A 17,316-nucleotide genomic window follows, 5' to 3' on the forward strand; every position below is an offset into this window, starting at 1 on the left:
AGACACAGAGACCACATTCTCCTCCCTTAGAGAGGGATTCTCCTAGTTAATAAGACTTACACGGCACTTCCTGAGTGCCAGCTAGTCTCCTGAGTCCCTTGTGCATACCAGTTCCTTTTATCTCCTCAAGAACACTTTGAGGTACATACTATTATTATTCTCTTTCTACAGGAGAGGAACCCAGGATAGAGGGGTTGAATATTTAGTTCAAGGTCACACATCTTTTAAGAGTTGGGATACCAATCCAGACAGTGCAGCTTCATAGTCAATGCTCTTAACTATGGCACTAGGCTTTCTGCAGATGTATCTTCCTATATTGTCCATGTGTGTGTAAGTATGACCTATGTGTGTGAGCACAAACCTGGAAGCCTGTGTGTGTATGTGTATGTGTGTGTACACAGAATTCTATTATTTCACTTAGAAATAACCAATCCTTTGATTTAATACTGCAAATCCAATCCTGCCTTACTGTGTGGGGTCAACTCAATGGATAGCCACACTTATTGACTATAGACACCATTTGCTCAAAAGCATAAATGACTCTGGGGAAACTGATCTTGGCCATGGGGAGGAAGTATTATTCAGATTATACATGATCCTACTGTTCAAGGGCTATTTGGTAACTCACCTCCTATCTTCATCTTCTCTTGGAAATAGGGGCCTAATGCTATTTTAGACACAAAGTAGAAGCATGACTGTGATAGCTTTAGAAAGGTGTTTTTCTTACTATGAAGTCACATACACATGTCTGCTGAGAATAAACATAGGGGAGAAATGCTTTCTTTGGTACCACCTGATCTTCATGTGGTGGTCAGCTGTGCCGAACTGGACCTCACTGCAGACTTCAGCAGAGTAACTGCTGGAAGATAAGTGGGAGCACATGGTATGTGCAAGATAAGACCCCAGAAGCCTTAAATAAATGTGAACAACAATGCTCTTCTAAGTGGTCTTCTGAGAAAAGCACTGTTATCATCAGCATTGTTCACACTTATTAACAACTTTCCTTGGATTTGGTTGTCAACATGTTTGTTCTTTTAACCTGAATTATCTGCCAGGGAAGAAACTCTTCCCAAGATCGACCAGCAGTTGTTGGTGTGGGTTGTGGCTCCCAGAGCAGTTTCCAGCTGTTGTCAGCACAGCAGGAAGGAGCCTGTGCCAAGATAGCCACTGCCTGGAGTCAGGCCAGCCCTGCCCAGTAGGTCAGGCCTTAAGTGCCATCAGCCAAGGCTTTTGGAAAAACCTATGGTGAACAATTCAGAGGTGCATCAGATCTAATGGGACAATACCAGGGAGAAATTAAGATATAGGATGTGTGGTTTGCTGCTTCTCCATTCTCTGCCTACCCTATTTGAAGTGTCAATATACGAACGGCCCCTCCACTAGCCAGAAAGGGCCTAAAAGTTCTATGCCATATTCTAACACTAATCTGTTAGTTTCTTAATCTGATCCACATTGAATATTCCATATGTAGCTTAAGCCCTGTAAAGACAGGTACCACTGTAATTTCTCTGTGACCTTCTAGGTCAACATGCCTATGTAGTCAATGTTAAAAATTAAAACAAAACTAAGATTTTTTTTTAACTTAAAAGTGAATTTAAGTGTTAAAGTGAATGGAAGGTGCTAAATGCCACCACTTATTGTCACCCACTGACTTATGCTGGAGGGTAATCTGACAAGGATTCCCATAGGTATCCTGCAGACATGCATACAGTTCTTTTGAGGGACTAAAAATGAACTTTGAGAATGGAGAAAGATAAAAACTCTTTGTGGAAAAGTGTCCTAACTTTTGTTTTCAGTCTCTGGACGAAGTTTTCTTACTTCTGTTCATTCATTCATTCATTCATTCATTCACAGGCTTATTTATTTATTTATTTATTTATTTATTTATTTATTTATTTATTTTAGAGAGAGAGAGAGTGAGCCTGCATGGAGGAGGCACAGAGGGAGAAACAGAGAGCATCTGAAGCAGACTCCACACTTAGTGCAGAGCCCAACGAGGGGTTAAATCTCACGACCCTGAGACTTTGACCTGAGCTGAAACCAACAGTTGGATGCTCAACAGACTGAACCACCCCAGCACCCCTCATTCACAGGCTTTAGAATCAGACAGGCAAGGGCTGAATCTATCCTCTTATGTTCTTGACGTATGCTATTGGGCAAATCTGTGGTATTGCTAAGCCTCAGTATCCTGTCTAACGTGAAACTAATTCATTCGATCAGGAGATAGTTTTGAGTCTCCTGGGTCTGGGCATAGCAGAGAGTAAAGAAGAAAGATGTGGTTCCTTCCCTAATAGAGCAGCTGAATATAGGAATAGTAAGGTAAGATATAGAGCTGAAGAAATATGGGATGCTCTTACCTTTAGTCAATGTATGCATTTGTCAGACTGCCTTAACAAAATACCATAAACTGGTGCTTAAAAATCATAGAAGTGTGTTGTCTCACAGTTCTGAAGGCTAGAAGTCTGAAAACAAAGTTTGTTAAGACTATACTCCCTCAGGAGGCTCTGCATAAGGATCCTTCCTTACCTCTTCCTAGCTTCTGAGGTTTATGGCAATCTCTGGCATTCCTTGGCTTGTAACTACATCTCTCCTATTTCTGCCTCTGACATTACATGGCATCCCTCCCTGTGTGTTGCTTCTGTATGTAGGTGCAAATCCCCCTCTCCTTTCTCTTATAAAGATACCAGTCTTTGGACTGGAGGACATACTCTGATCTAGTTTGACCTTTATCTCAACTTGATACCTCTAAATAAGGTCACATTCATAGGTCCTGGGAACCGGGGCTTGAACATATCTTTTTGGGGGTCACAATTCAATCCTTTACAATCAGGAACCAAAAAATTCCCTCAGAAATTCCCAGCAGGCATCTCATGGCTCCCAGCACATGTCATGGCTGGTTCTGAGCTACAAACTCATCCCCTGGCCTGGAGCACACACATCCTCTATGGATATCAGGAGTTCTCTGATCATATCTAACAAAAATTAGAATTAAAATAGCAAAGGAGGAGCATCTGGGTGGCTCAGTGGTTAAGCATCTGCCTTTGGCTCAGGTCATGATTCCAGAGTCCTGTATTGAGTCCCACATCAGGCTCCCTGCAGGGATCCTACTTCTCCCTCTGCCTATGTCTCTGCCTCTCTCTGTGCATCTCTCATGAATAAATAAATAACATCTTTTTTAAAAAGAAAATAAGATAGCAAGGGAGAAGATGAGTGGGCATGCTTGCTAAATGGGCCCCTGAGTCTGCCACATTAAGGGGAAAAATTGGGAAGCTGCCACATAAGGATGACATAAAGAACTGAACTAAAAAGCAAGATATAATATATGAGCAATATTTGCAGAGTTAGACCCAATATATCTTGGAAACTACAATTATGAACTAAAGTGGATCCATGAACAAGGATGAGAGCAACCTAGAATCTGGGAAATGAGAGACTCTGAACTTGACCTTGAATGAATAGAGAGTATTTGGAGAAGGTGAGCAAAAACCAAGTTACAGAGAGACACAGGCACAGATGGAGGTCTAGGTTTATTTATTTTTCCTTTGTAACCCCCCATCGCTAGGCCCACACACTGGCTCATCTACTCATCAAACTCAAAGTGGAAAGCATAGTCCCAGCCTCAGCAAATCTCTGGCAAAAGCAGCACTCTGGGAAAATACCCAGCGCATGCCATGGAGACTGGAAGGCTTCCGGATGACACAGTTGCTCTTGTTTGGAGGATGAACATCAAGAGTGCTTGAGAAAAGAGAGTGGGAACTGTTCCATTCTATTCTTGCCTATATTTGGACATTGTGTTTTAACCATTCCTATGGTCCCATCTCCATCTACCTGAGTCTCTGGGGTGGAGATGCACACACTGGATTTTTCTGTTAGTCACTGCCTTGGTAGGCCTCCAGCTGGAAAGTGTAAAGGACAGTGTTGGAAGCTGAGGTCATCCCTTTGATTCTGGTAACCCGGTTGGAGATTCTGTACCCTTGGAATCCAGCTTGTTCATTTCCAGAAAGTCAAGTTTGGTAAATTAGTACCTAATCTATTTTGTTCTTAAATCCCCATCATGACAGCTTACGTGAAGTTTAAGAAAGAACTTCCAAGTCTCCTTGTTTAAAATATACTGTAGCTTTTCTAGTAGCATAGAGAAATAATTTATCTCCATTTTCTTCACATTTTTTGACTTCTGAGTCGTATTCTACATTTTTATCCACACTAAACTTTCTACAATGTTTTCATTGGGTTTGAGCCTGTAGGAAATAATGTATAGTAACCCTAACCACTTAACTGGCCCTGTTTATGTCTGGACTTCTCTTATTGACTCAATGCCCTTAGTTAGTAGTCTCCTTATCTAATGGAAGATAAAGGGACACAGAGCCAATTATCCCTACTTTTCTGATAAAATGGCTAAGGGACAAAGAAATCCAAAGATTTAAGGGTTGCCCACTAGCTGGTGCCCAGTCTGGGGGAAAAGTATTGACCCTTCCACCCCCTGATATGCAGAGGCAGACTTCAATTTCCCTGTAGGTGGACACAAGCATGGAGGAAGATAATTCAAAATGTGAATTTATCTAAAATGCATGGAGATTGGATTGAGATACGTTACATGAAAACACTGAGCACCATATCTGCCATGTAGAACATGATCTATGAAATTTAACTTCCTTCCTTCCCAGTCTTGACCCAAGTGTATTAATTGGGGATTGTTGTATTAACATTTACATGTGGTACTTTGATATAACTTGAGTTCAAACACAATAACACGACACTGACGTTTTCTGATGTGAGCCAGAAATTATTTTCTCCTTCCAGCTGAGCTGCCATGAAACCTTCCTTTGCCTTGTCTGAGGGCTGAAAATTTGTGTATGGAGAAGATGTAAGCTTAGTCTTCTTGTCTAGATTCAGTGGGAAGATTGAGAATCTGTGTCTGCATATACTCTAATGGCTGGGGAAATAAAAGTGAACTGCACTGTGAGAAGCCGAGTGAAAAAGTCTTGTTCTTACCTAGGAAGATCAAGTCTTGCATTTGCTACTGCTTTCCTCTGGGCTCCTGGGAGAGCACACCACCTCTCTGCCCCCGTCTTCCAGGTGGTTGAGGATTATTATGGAATAGGCGCTCTCAGTTTCCTTTCAGCTACAGAGATTGTTGTGGACTGAAGTGTGTTCTCTCAAAATTCCTCTGTCAAAGTCTTAAATCCCTAGCAGCTCAGAGTGTGACCTTCTTTGGAGATAGGTCTTTATAGAGTTGATCAAGATAAAATGAGATCATTAGGGTGGGTCCTAATCCAGGATGACTCATGTCCTCATAAAAAGGAAATTTGGACACAGAGATACGCATGAAGGTAAGATCATGTGAAGACATTGGGGAAAAAAATGGTCATCTATGAGCCAAGGAGAGAGGCTACAGAGGGAACTGACCCTGCTGCCACCTTGGTTCCAGACTTCTCAGTCCCCAGACTGAAACATTACATTTCTCATGTTTTAGGCACCAATCTGTGGTACTTTGTTATAGCATCCCTAGCAGACTAATACAGAGCTCTACCATTCGATTGTTTAATCATATCATTACAAATTTAATACTAATGGAAAATGTTTTTGTAAATGTTTACATATACATGATTTTTAAAAAAATGATTTATTTATTTGAGAGAGAGAGAGTGAACTCAAGTAGGAGGGAAAGGGCAGAGGGAGAGGGACCCCAGGGTCATGACATAAGCCAAAGGCAGATGTTTAACCAAACTGAGCCACCCAAGTGCCCCTACATATATAAGATCTTGTTGAATCCTAACATTATCAGTGTGAAGTAGGAATCATTTTCTTATTTTCACAGGGGTTAGATACTCTACTGCCACTGAAAGGTGAAGAGAGACAGGCTCACACATGGCTTGACCAGTCCCCCAGTGATGTAGGGCAGATCCAGGTCACAATTATGTGGCCCACTTCCCAGCTTCTTGGTCTATCTTCTACTTCTTGCTGTTGCCTTGTGAGGGTTTGTCAGAGCTTATATACCTGCTTTTAAAAAGAGACAGAGAGAGCAAAAATTAAGGTAGTTGTCCTGGGAATGTATATCAGCACTGTGTGAACAAAAAAAGTTAGGGCTGAGTCTTGGACACCATACGTGCACGGAGAAAATACAATAGGCACACTTTTCTTATCAGTATATCTCATTTGCTGGCTTCTTTAGCTCAATTTGGCTGAAAAGATGATCATTGCTGCCAAAGCCGCAAAAGATGAGGGAAGACACAGATCTCTCAGGACAAAAAAAAAAAAAAGAAAAGAAAAGAAAAAACTGAATAAAATACCCCTAATTGGTTCCAAACTATTAAGTGTGCAGCTCCAGGGATCATCCTTTACTGCATGAAGACAAGCGTTTACTGCCCTCAGGGGGAGAGCGGGGCACACAGGCTGTCGGAAGGGTTGCAGGTTGGTAGAACCTTCTGGAGCACAATTTGGCAGTATGTCTTCACAGACTCTACAGTCTTTGAGTCTATAATTCTACTTCAGGGAGTTCATCCCGTGAAATAGTTCAGTCAAAGGTGGAGGAATGTGAGTGCAAGAATGTTCTCAGCAGTTCAGGTGTCTGCCCATCGGAATGGAGTGTGGAACAGGGAGGAGAGCTGGGGCTTGGGGGCAACACAGGAGCCTGGAAGCCACCACTGAGGGCCCCGGACCTGGCACTGCTTACCGTGCAAGCATGGAGAAATCTGGGATGTTCATGGTATGTCTAATACCATGCAAAGGTATCCATGATGTATACCAACTAAAAATAGAAAACGTTATAAAGATAGTGTACACAGCATGACCCCATATGGATATACATGCACACGTATGTGTGTTTGCATACAACCCACAACATGTACATGCACGCAAATGAGGTGGCAGGACCTGAATGATGCACACCTCAGTCTACCGATTCTAACTGTGGTTATCTCTGGGTCATGGATCATGGAAGATAAGATGTTTTTCTTTTCTTCCTTTGCTTTGCTTATTTGTAATTTCTAACATTTCTACAATACATCTTCATTAATTCAGTAATAATAAGCATTTGTAATAAAGATGGAATAGGCTGAGATCTCTAATTGTATCATGGTCATTATTACTTATTTCATTTTTAGTTAAGAGACCTAACTCGGAAGTAAGGCAGTAGGAGTTTTCTCTTACTCAGCCTTTTTGTTCTTCTCAGGTCTTCAACTGATTGTGTCTTAACTGGTTCAAGCTTCTACAGCAGAATTCCATGGACGAGCTGCTTAAACAACAAACATTTATTTCTCATAGTTCTGGAGGCTCAGAAATCCAAAATCAAGGCACCAGTAGATCTGCTGAGACCCACTTTCTGGTTCCCAGACAGTTGTCTTCTCTCAATGTCTTCACATGGTGGAAGGGGTGAAGGAGTCTCTGGGGTCTCTTTCATAAGGGGACTGATTGCATTCATGGGGTCCCACTCTCATGACCTAATCACCTCTCAAAATCTCTATCTCCTAATACCATCACACTGGGGCTAGAATTTCAACATACGAATTTGAGGGAGTGGTAGTGATGCAAACATTTGATCTATGGCAAATTGGTTGAGGACCACCCATATTAGGGGAGGCTATCTGCTTTCCTCAGTCTACCGTTTCAAATACTCATCCTATGTAGATATGCTCTCAGAGATACACCCAGAATAATGGCCAAACATCTGGGCACCCTATGGCTCAATCAAGTTGACATGAAGCTAACCATCATATTGTCCAACACACAAATGTCTCTCAGTGAGTATAGACTATTGAGCCAAAACCTCCTGAGACCCTTTCCCCTCCCATCTTGATGAGTCTGGCAGACCCTATGGGATGACTTATTTTCCTGGGGTCACCCCAAAATGGGGGGCCACAAGAGATCTTGATGATATAGAAGACCTTGACTTAGTTATCGGAACATACATGTTTGCTCTGAATTAAACTGAGTAGCAGAGGGTCTCTATCAGAGAGAAATTATTTAAATTACAAACTTTGCTATTTAAATTTTTCCCTGACCCTTATGAAGTATTTTCTCACTCTTTTGCCACCGGCTGGTTTTGTGGAGTTGACACACAAAAATAAGCTGTTGCCACCATCAGACTGGCCACCCATATAGATATTCCATTCATGTTCTCAAAGCCAAAGGGAAGAGTTATTTACCTGTTTCTCCCCTGAGTGCTCCATCCTGGCAATTTTGCCGCCAAGAAAAAAAAAAAAAGAAGGCCATGATACATAGTTGGTTGGTTGTTCCTAAATTTAAGATAAGATTATATCCTAGTTCAATACTCAGGTTTGAAGGATGGTGAAATCTCTTCAAGGCAAAATTGAGACCAGGGATCACATCTGCACACAGGGGCTGGGAGAGGTGAGTCAGCCCTGGAGTAAGACTTCAGAGATGCCAATTGCCATGACAGACCATGTCCGATAGTCTTGTCAACTCTAGAACTGCTCAGCCTTTTCCAATCTGAGGGTAGGTCACTGATGTGGACAAACAAATGGAGTTCAGGACTGGTATGTGAGGATGTGGCCACCAGGGACATGTGCTCATGGACAGTGAGGTCCAGGGTGGTAGGTAAGGCAATGGGCTGGGGAAGGGCTCGGGAACAGTATGACAGGGATTAAAGTCTAAATTCAGCTTGGGGTTTTTTCCACTGTGGACTATTCCACAATGTCTGACACATTTTAGGGTGTCACAATGGAAGAAGGGCACTACTGGCATCTACTGGGTAGAGACCAGGGATGCTTACATCCTACAATGCACAAGACAGAATGATCCAGCCCCCCACATCAGCGGTGCATATGTATACATGTGTACACATGCACACACACACGTGCACACACAAATGAAGTGTACTTAGTCTTACAGATTAGGATAGCAAGGAGTGGGGGAGGGCAGATTGGGGAAGAGCTGTGACTTGGGGCGGCTCAGCAGCCTGGAAGCACCCAGCACTGAGGGCAACAGGCTTGCCTGATTTGCAAGGAAGAGCATTGATTGGCAGAAGGCCATGGTGATGACAAGGTGGTAATCAGAAGATGGGTCTGGGGTGGATTGCTTTGTTTTTTTTTTTTGTTTGTTTTGTTTTGTTTTGTTTTATCAACACCCAGTAGACTCCAAGGAGAGAGAACCTAAGGCTATATCTCCAGCATCAGGCAAGAATGACTCAGGGTGGGTCATCCTCAGGGGACTCATTTAGGGGAGGTAAGGGCTAAGGTAATGAGGCAAGGGCAGTAATCTCTAAAAGCCTGGAGAGTAACGTATGAGAATTCCCCAAAAGGCACATTTTAGGGGCTTTGTCCTTTCCTTTCTGCCCCTCATACAGGCTATCTTGGAGAGGAACGGTGATGGGAAAGAGCATGCACTCTCCAGCTAGCCTGTCTGGGCTATCATCCCATCTCTGCCCCTTGCTGGCCGTGTGACTTCAGGCAATCTATTTAACGTCTCTGCACTTCTGTTTCCTCATCTATAAAATGGGCAGTTACCCTATAGAGATAGTAAGGATTAAATGAGCCGCTATTTATAAAGCTGAGGGTTCTCTGTGATAATTATCTTTCTCGGCTTCCCCAAATAGAGACTCTTTTGTTTCCATCTTCCAAAATTAAGCCTCTCATGCAAGTGAAACTGGAAAAGAGCAAGAGAGAGAAGTAAGAGCCTCTCCTCTGCTGTTCTTTTCTTACCACTTCCAGATTCCAGGGACTGAGTGTAGGGGTCAATTATACGTGTTCTTCTCAGAGGGCACTGCAAAAAGAGGGCTGTGGCTGAGTGTTTTGTGGGCAAACTGCCTTTTGGGACATAGTTGTCCCCCTCCGAGGGATATAAAAACACCCTGAAATTATGTATGTCGGGTTTCCCATGTCCAGTCTGCCTTCCCATACCACCTTTGGACACTTGTCATAAAACATTTCAGTCCCAAAACAGTCTAAAAATTGCGGGCCAGAATAGGCATTTACAACAGCATAAACTGTGTCAACACAGTATAAGGGTATACAGTACGGGGCGTCTTATCAAAATGTTCACAGAGTACATCTCTATACCCAAAATATGGGAATACCACTGAAGCCTCTATCGAGCATATGGAAAAAAATAAAGGGAAAATAAAACAGCTGAGATTTATTTTTTAAAGGTCTGCTAAAGAATGAATGTGCATACAGGAAGGTTTCTATTAAACGGTCTTTAGTATGCAGAGAGGTATTTACACACTTCACCAACTGCCTGACTAATGCACGCCAGAATAAGAAAAACTCGTTGTTTTGCTTTGTTTTTCCTCGCAAGCTTTTCTACTGGGATTCTTCTACTTCTCCTTACAAAGAGATGAGGCAAATTTGGTTGACCAGGTATACACTATGCTAGACAGCCAGCGGTGTGTGGTGACTTTCCAGCTGATCCTGGCTTGGTTCAATTGGTCACCTAGAAAGTGGATATGACATTAGGGGACAGGCATGGCATAAAGAGGTAATTTAAGGGAGCTGCAGGTAACTTCTTATTTCTTTCTTTTCTTTCTTTTCTTTCTTTCTTTCTTTCTTTCTTTCTTTCTTTCTTTCTCTCTCTCTCTCTCTCTTTCTTCTTTCTCTCTCTCTTTCTTTCTTTCTTTCTTTCTTTCTTTCTTTCTTTCTTTCTTTCTTTCTTTCTTTCTTTCTTTCTTTCTTTCTTTCTTTCTTTCTTTCTTTCTTCTTCTTTTTTTCTTCTTATTTCCCGCTGAGATTCAACTAGCTTTCAGGACCACTCCGAAACATGAAGGGCTGTGTTGACAAATGATAGCTCTGGCAGTGAAGGAACAGATGACCCCAGGTACATCTCTCATCCCTGTGGCCTTGGGAAGGAAGTTTGGAATTGAAAGGTTTTTAGGCTGCAACTAATAGGGACCATTAAAGTCACAGGCTGGTTTTCTCTTTGTGATTTACATTGCAATTCTCTGTAGGAGCTGAAGTCAACCTTCGAAGCCCACATGGCCTCGTTTTACAGGGGAGTTGAGAGCCACTGAATTTATGTCCTTGTTCGAGCCTCCACAACCAATTAGTGTCAGAGGCAAGCCTTGATCATGTAACTGCTGGTTCTTACTTCTGGGCTCCTTCCCCCACGCTGGGTGGGTCCCTTCCTGCAGAGACATCTGCTCAGAAGCATTCGTGCCTAAAGAGTGACATGACATTTTTCAGCATCTATTACACTACAAACTGGAGCCCACTGTCATCCTTCACTTCGTTCCAGCAAGTCTTCATTTCCTACTTCGCTTTAACTCAAACCTCATGTAACATTTCCAAATGCCTGTCTCAATCCATGCTGACCTTCAAGACTGCCAACCCCAAAGGGGGGATATTTCACTTCCCAGTTGCTCTTGGGGAGAGGACAAAAATGAATTCTCAGGTTCCTCTTCTCCTGGTCCATGTTTATAGCTGGAGATGCAAGCAGAATCTGGACAATACACTTTTGTGACCATCTTCCCTCCTCTCAGCTTTGCTGTCAACGGTTGATACAATTAGTTGCAAGAAACATGCCATGGTGGTTTTTACAAGTCCCCAAAGTTTTAGGGATTAGTCACTTATTTCTTGAGGGAGTGCCTTCAGCGGGCTAGCAGACAAGAAAGACAAAAAGACACTGGCATAGCTGAAAAGGAGTAAGAACGAAGAAGATGATGCTCTCTGATGCTGGCAGAGAGTTTTAAAAGTACTGTGTGCTCCAGGACTCTCAGGGGCTAATTCACAGGAAATAGAGAATTTCAGGTCCTGAGGAAGAGTTGGTCCAATATTCTGACTGGCTTCTGTGTAAATGAATGACTGTTTCTTTTTTCTTTCTTTCTTTCTTTTTTTTTTTTTACAGAAAACTATGGAGCGCTTCACGAATTTGCGTGTCATCCTTGCTAAGGCGCCATGCTAATCTTCTCTGTATCTAAACGTCTGTTTCTTTTTTTTTTTTTTGGAAATAATTATTTGTTTATTTTTATGTCTTGCTCTTTCTTTAAAAAAAAAAAAAAGCTTCCCTACCATAAGATAAGAAGTAGAAAAAATAAGATTAAGTTTAGGGGAAAAGTTAGATTATCCACAAGGTCATAAGGTCACAAGGTCCTAGACTTCCACAGGAGATGGATCTGAGACTCTTTCTTAAACACGTTCTGCGCTGTTGACGGTCTTCCCATTAGCTGCCTGTCACCACATCAGTGCTTGTCATCCAAGAGCGACCTCTGTGAGCCAGAAATTAACATAGTTGGGTCTGTGGTGCTTTAGTTTATATGAGTAGGAAAAAAGTGAATAAACATGTCAAGATTTCTACTGTGGAAAGGTTCTGAACTCATCCCAAAATTCATCAACTTCTCCATTTAGAATTACTCATAAGTGTGGTGTCTATAGTTTCTTCACGCGGCTGTTCTTTTGGTTTTGCTTCTTCTTTGAACTCTTCCAATGGCCAAAGACAGCTAAGAATCAATGATTCTTGTCACAATTCCTCCCCAGGGGGTGCCTAAAGAGTGACCCTGTGGGATGGCTGTGGCCAGATCCTCTGTGGCGTCCACACTATGTGTATTTTTGTCCTTAATTTCCTTTCTTAACACTCACCCAGATCTTTACTATGAAGAGAGGAAGGTGTGAATGCACTTACTGCCATTTAACTGTATGCTTAAATGCAGTCAAAATGGTAAATTTTATGCGATGTATATTTTTCCACAATACAAAAGAAATAAATGATATTTTTTAGAACAACAACTAGAATTTTAGCCGCAGCTAAGCAATAAGCTATACGATGAAAGGCAGTGGAGACAGAACTGGGGCAGGTGCAAATTTCTAAGCCCTCACTGGATGTTTTACTTCCTAAACCAACCCTGGGAGGTCTTTCCTTATCTCTGCCCCTCAGTTGTTGAAGGAGCCTTCTGCTGATGCATCTCATGGAACTGAGGAGGTATCCAGCTGAAAAAAGATGCAGTCCGTGCCAAGGAATTCAATTGCTTCCTTGCCGCTTGCTGCTATTTATGTGTGAAAATGACACAAATTTGTCCTGCTATCCAGGATTTTAAACAGAAACAAATAACTTTCATGCAAAAAAAAAAAAATCTTGTTTTCTATGTGGTTTTCTCTCGGGAGCAAGATGTTGCTTTTCTTAAGTGGGATGAATTTTGCACTTCATTAAGCACCTTGATCTTTTCAACACATGAGGCTTGAATGCAATAACATAATCTTAGATCATCGAGATTAATGATTACAATAAAACCGTGGGCATAAATCTTCGGAGGACTGTGAAAACCGACCAGCTGCAGATGCGGAAGGCTGATTTCTAAAATTTCAGGAAGATTTATTTATATTGATGGTTATCTTATGTTTTGGTTTTTGTTTGCTTGTTTGATTTTTTTAGACTTATCAAACTTTTAGTCCTAGGGTTGATGGGGTCTTCAAGGGGTAATTTGACCCCTGGCTTAATGTTCAACCCAAATCCTCCTGGTGTGGTTTATGTTCAGCCATGACATCTCTATGGGAATCCTGACAGTACAAGTCAGGAGTGCTATTTACACATGACTTGGCATTCTCCAAGATTCCCTAGAGGACAAAATGGGTGCCCTGAATTTAGGACAGAGCGATCAAGACAATTCCAAATGCTGGAAGCTGCTCAGTCCCTCTCTCTGATCCATATTGGTCCAGGCAAAAAAAAATGTCTCCTTGGCCTATGCACACCGGCAAGAGTGAGGAATTCAGACCTTCAGACTTCCAGAGACAACAGACCAGTACACTGAAGTGAAGCCGCGTCTATATGTGTATTGGCTGAGGATTCCCAAACTCCTCTTAAAACTGTGGGTCAAGACATCCTTAACAAGGATGAAAAGAGAGACGTGGAAGAAGCTGATGCTTTTTAGGTCCTGTTGCATAGGGCAGTGGCTTGTGGTTCTACCAGGAGTTGAGTCAGATTGTTCTGGAACATTTTGTGGCTGCATACATACAAGATGTGAACTGTACAACTATCTCACCCTCTTCTTTGAAGATGCTTCCATGTGAAAAACCTCAGAAGCGATTTATGCTTTATGGGTACCAATGTTTTCATCCTCATGATATCAAGCACTGAGCAGTCTGCTTGATAAAATCCAAATGATTATCTGATTTTTGTATTTTTTATTCCCTTGCACTGGAAACTAAGCATGAGACTGAGTGCCTGACTGGCAATGACATGGGGGACAGGCTTCAATGTGGGAAGAGCCCATGCCAACCAGACAGTTCCCGGAGTCTAATTTCCTGGGTGAACATTTGTATTATCCTTTTTCAAGCTCTTCTCATCCAAGGGGGTACAGTTGTTTGTGGCTCTGGCCAACTTTAGAAGCCTGATGCCAAGAAGAGTTGGGGGCAGCAGTAGATCAGGGTACAAAGAGATATTGGCCTTTCTCCTAGAGGAGGTAGATGAGCCATGCATAGGTCACCCACATCTGCTTTAGACAGTAATCTTCACAGATCTTTTTCCAAATGCAGTGGCTTAAGGTAAGCAATTTCCCACATACTTGCCACAGAGGAAATACATATTCAAAGACATATTATCCCCAAACTGGACAGAAGTGAGTAAGGTATACAGAGATAACAGTTACCCTAGTAAAAAGGTAGCCAGGAACCACCCAGTTTGACTCTAGACAAAAAAAAAAAAAAAAAAAAATCTTTTAGAAAAAGTTAGCTCCTATGATTCCTCATCTGTTTGGCTTGTGGTTGGTTATGGGAATGTTCTTGATTGTTTCTACCATGTCTGCATGGATCCAAGGGGCTGCTGGCACCCATGAAATACCTGGAAATAGATGAGATAAGTTTGTAATATTCAAGATGGTCTTACTAAAGGCTCTGAGGCAGGGAACATCACAAATGAAGGAAATGTGAATGCCAAGACTGGGCAAGTGGCAGGCCCAGTCCCTTTGCATGGGATCCAGCAGGACTGCAGATTGCCTGGTATTTCTCCCCCAGGCTCATGGTCCACCTACTACATCTTTACATTGCAACCCAGGGGAGGGATTCACCCAGACGAGTTGCCATCCCAAGAAAGAGAGATGGCCTGGGGGAAGCTCTGCCTCTTACTCACAGGGAAGCAAGCTTACCTTTCTAAGCATCAAGGAGAAAATCATAATTCTGTACAACCACCTGCAAACCCAGACAAGCCATATGTACCAGACAGATAAGGCTGACCCATTATCTTAGCGGCAGAGAGATGTCTAGATTCTCTTATTTTTTTTTCATTGCTTTTAAATTTTCCCTCAACAGGTAAGGTTTGCTCCTTCTGGAACTCCTATTATTTGTGTTATATCTTCCACTCTATCATTTAGGAAGGGGAGCTTTGGAAGCCTTCCTGGGTGGTGGTGGTGGTGGCAGTGAGGAAAGGAGGACAGATAGGAGGGGGTTTGCAGAGATAGGACCTGTAGCTCCTAGGTACCAATAGGAGTCAGTTGACCACCTCTTCCAGTTTGTCCTAAACTAGTGGGTTTCCCAGGACACAGGGTCCTCCCAGGTAGGACTGCCACAGGATGGGGAGTCAGGCCTTCCCCACTCACACCTGGGCAGCACCCAACCAAACTCCATTCACACCCCACCCCTGTCTCTCCAGGGAACACACTGAAGCCCATCTCCATGTTTTCATTTTCTTCTACCAGTGAATTAATTTCTTTCCATTACTGTTTTAATCTTGCATGGACAATTTGTTTATTCTGAATTGTAGTTGCCCGGCATTTGCTTGAAATAGTGTATTATAAGCTCTCTGAGGTCAGAGGTCATCCATATGTGCCTCATATACTTAGGCTGCCTCCCTCCCCACCGACAACTTCCACCTTCAAAGTTACATGTCTAGAAGGGGTGCAGTTTCCATGTGAGATGGTCTGGAGAAGGAAGTCTCCCGTCTCCTGAAAAGGTGAAGGCTTCATCGTCCACAGGAAGACAGAGTGAAACCCTGTCAATAGCCACTTAGCTCTCCAGCCTCTATCCACCTTCTCCCTTCTCAGTCTCTCCTGTCCATTTCCAGACTTGCTCTTTTCTCTTGTGAATGACTCAGAGCCTTTCCCAGCCAAGCTTTGTTTTTTTTCTAATCCTCTTCTACATCACAACTCTGGAATACTTCACAAAGGCTCCAGAGTCCAGAAGGCCAAACTTCTAAATTCTATGCATATGTATTGTATTTTGGGAGGTAGAGTATGCAGAGTGGCTTAAGGGTAGGGATCTGTGAACATATTTGCCTTCATCATCATAAAACAAGTATTATAAGTAATAGATACTTGCTAAATATTTATTGTACTGGATTATTTCTCAATCGTATGGATGGGTGGCTCTGGGAAGGAATTAGTTGTGGGTCTGATGCTTTCTTACAGTAATGGCCCCTGGCCCAGGAAAGGACCCCCTGCCCCCCTTGAGGCTCACAGTGACCTAGGGAATGGAAAAAAGACCCTGCTCCCTTAGCAAGAGAAGTGAATTCTGGTAGAGGGAGGCATTCCAGAAGGGATGTTTGTGTAGGGAGGTGTGGTTGTGCTTCTGTGAGTGTGTTGCTGTGAGCAGGTGCCAATCTTGGTTATACAGGGTCAATGTGGTAAAAATGAAGAGCATGGATTTGGGTCTTGGGTGCCTGCAATGTCACACTAGCCCTGAGGCAAGCTGTTCTTGACTGTCTCATGCTGCCATTTTCTCTCATCTGTCCTTTATAGAGTTCTCGGAAACCCTAGATATCCCAACACACATAAAACACTTAGCACAGTGCCTGGCATATAGTAAATACTCAATAAACATCAGCTATTACATTATAGGCTTGACCCCGACTACAGATGAGAGTCTTCTAAGGCACAATAAATCCTCAGGAGAGGGGACCACAAGGAGCCGAGAGTGTGCTGGCGTGAGTTTTTGGAACTGCCTTAATATATTTGAAATTTATCCTGAAATCCAATGTGCTGAGGTCCCCTGATAAAAACCGAGAGAGAAAAAAAAAGTGGAAGCATATGGTGGTCTGTGTCTTAAAGAAGAATGACTTCAGTTATAGAAACAGGCTGTTGGAGAAATATGTCTTTTCAGCCCCGTCAGTCACAAACCTTTTCCAAATGTTGACATTACGCATGATATTAATATACTATAAAGGATCCGTGTAAAACTGGAAAAGCACAAACACACCATGAAAAGCCAGAGTCATGCTAAGGCTCCTAATGGATTAGCAGCAAAGATTCACAGCTAGCTCTGAGTATCAGGGCTTGCAGTGGATTGGGTCAGGAGGCTTATGACATAACTAGTCACCATCTGAGGATGTGGCTGAGTCTAGATTGTTCTAAGTTAAAGGAAACATTTCTCATCCACATTCTTATTAAGGTTTTATTTTCTTTTACTCGATTATCAAGGATTTTTTTTGCCTTTTGCATCCCAT

The 17,316-nt window shown here is 42.5% G+C and overlaps 1 non-coding gene across 1 annotated transcript; it reads right to left on the minus strand.

Moving 5' to 3' along the window:
• Window positions 1-11,796: 11,796 nt before the first annotated feature.
• Window positions 11,797-11,902, minus strand: LOC129502264 (U6 spliceosomal RNA). The gene has a single exon (XR_008662917.1). It is a non-coding gene; the product is annotated as a U6 spliceosomal RNA (small nuclear RNA).
• Window positions 11,903-17,316: the final 5,414 nt, after the last annotated feature.

Source organism: Nyctereutes procyonoides, unplaced genomic scaffold (assembly GCF_905146905.1).
Source record: "Nyctereutes procyonoides isolate TBG_1078 unplaced genomic scaffold, NYPRO_anot_genome, whole genome shotgun sequence".
NCBI lineage: Eukaryota > Metazoa > Chordata > Mammalia > Carnivora > Canidae > Nyctereutes > Nyctereutes procyonoides.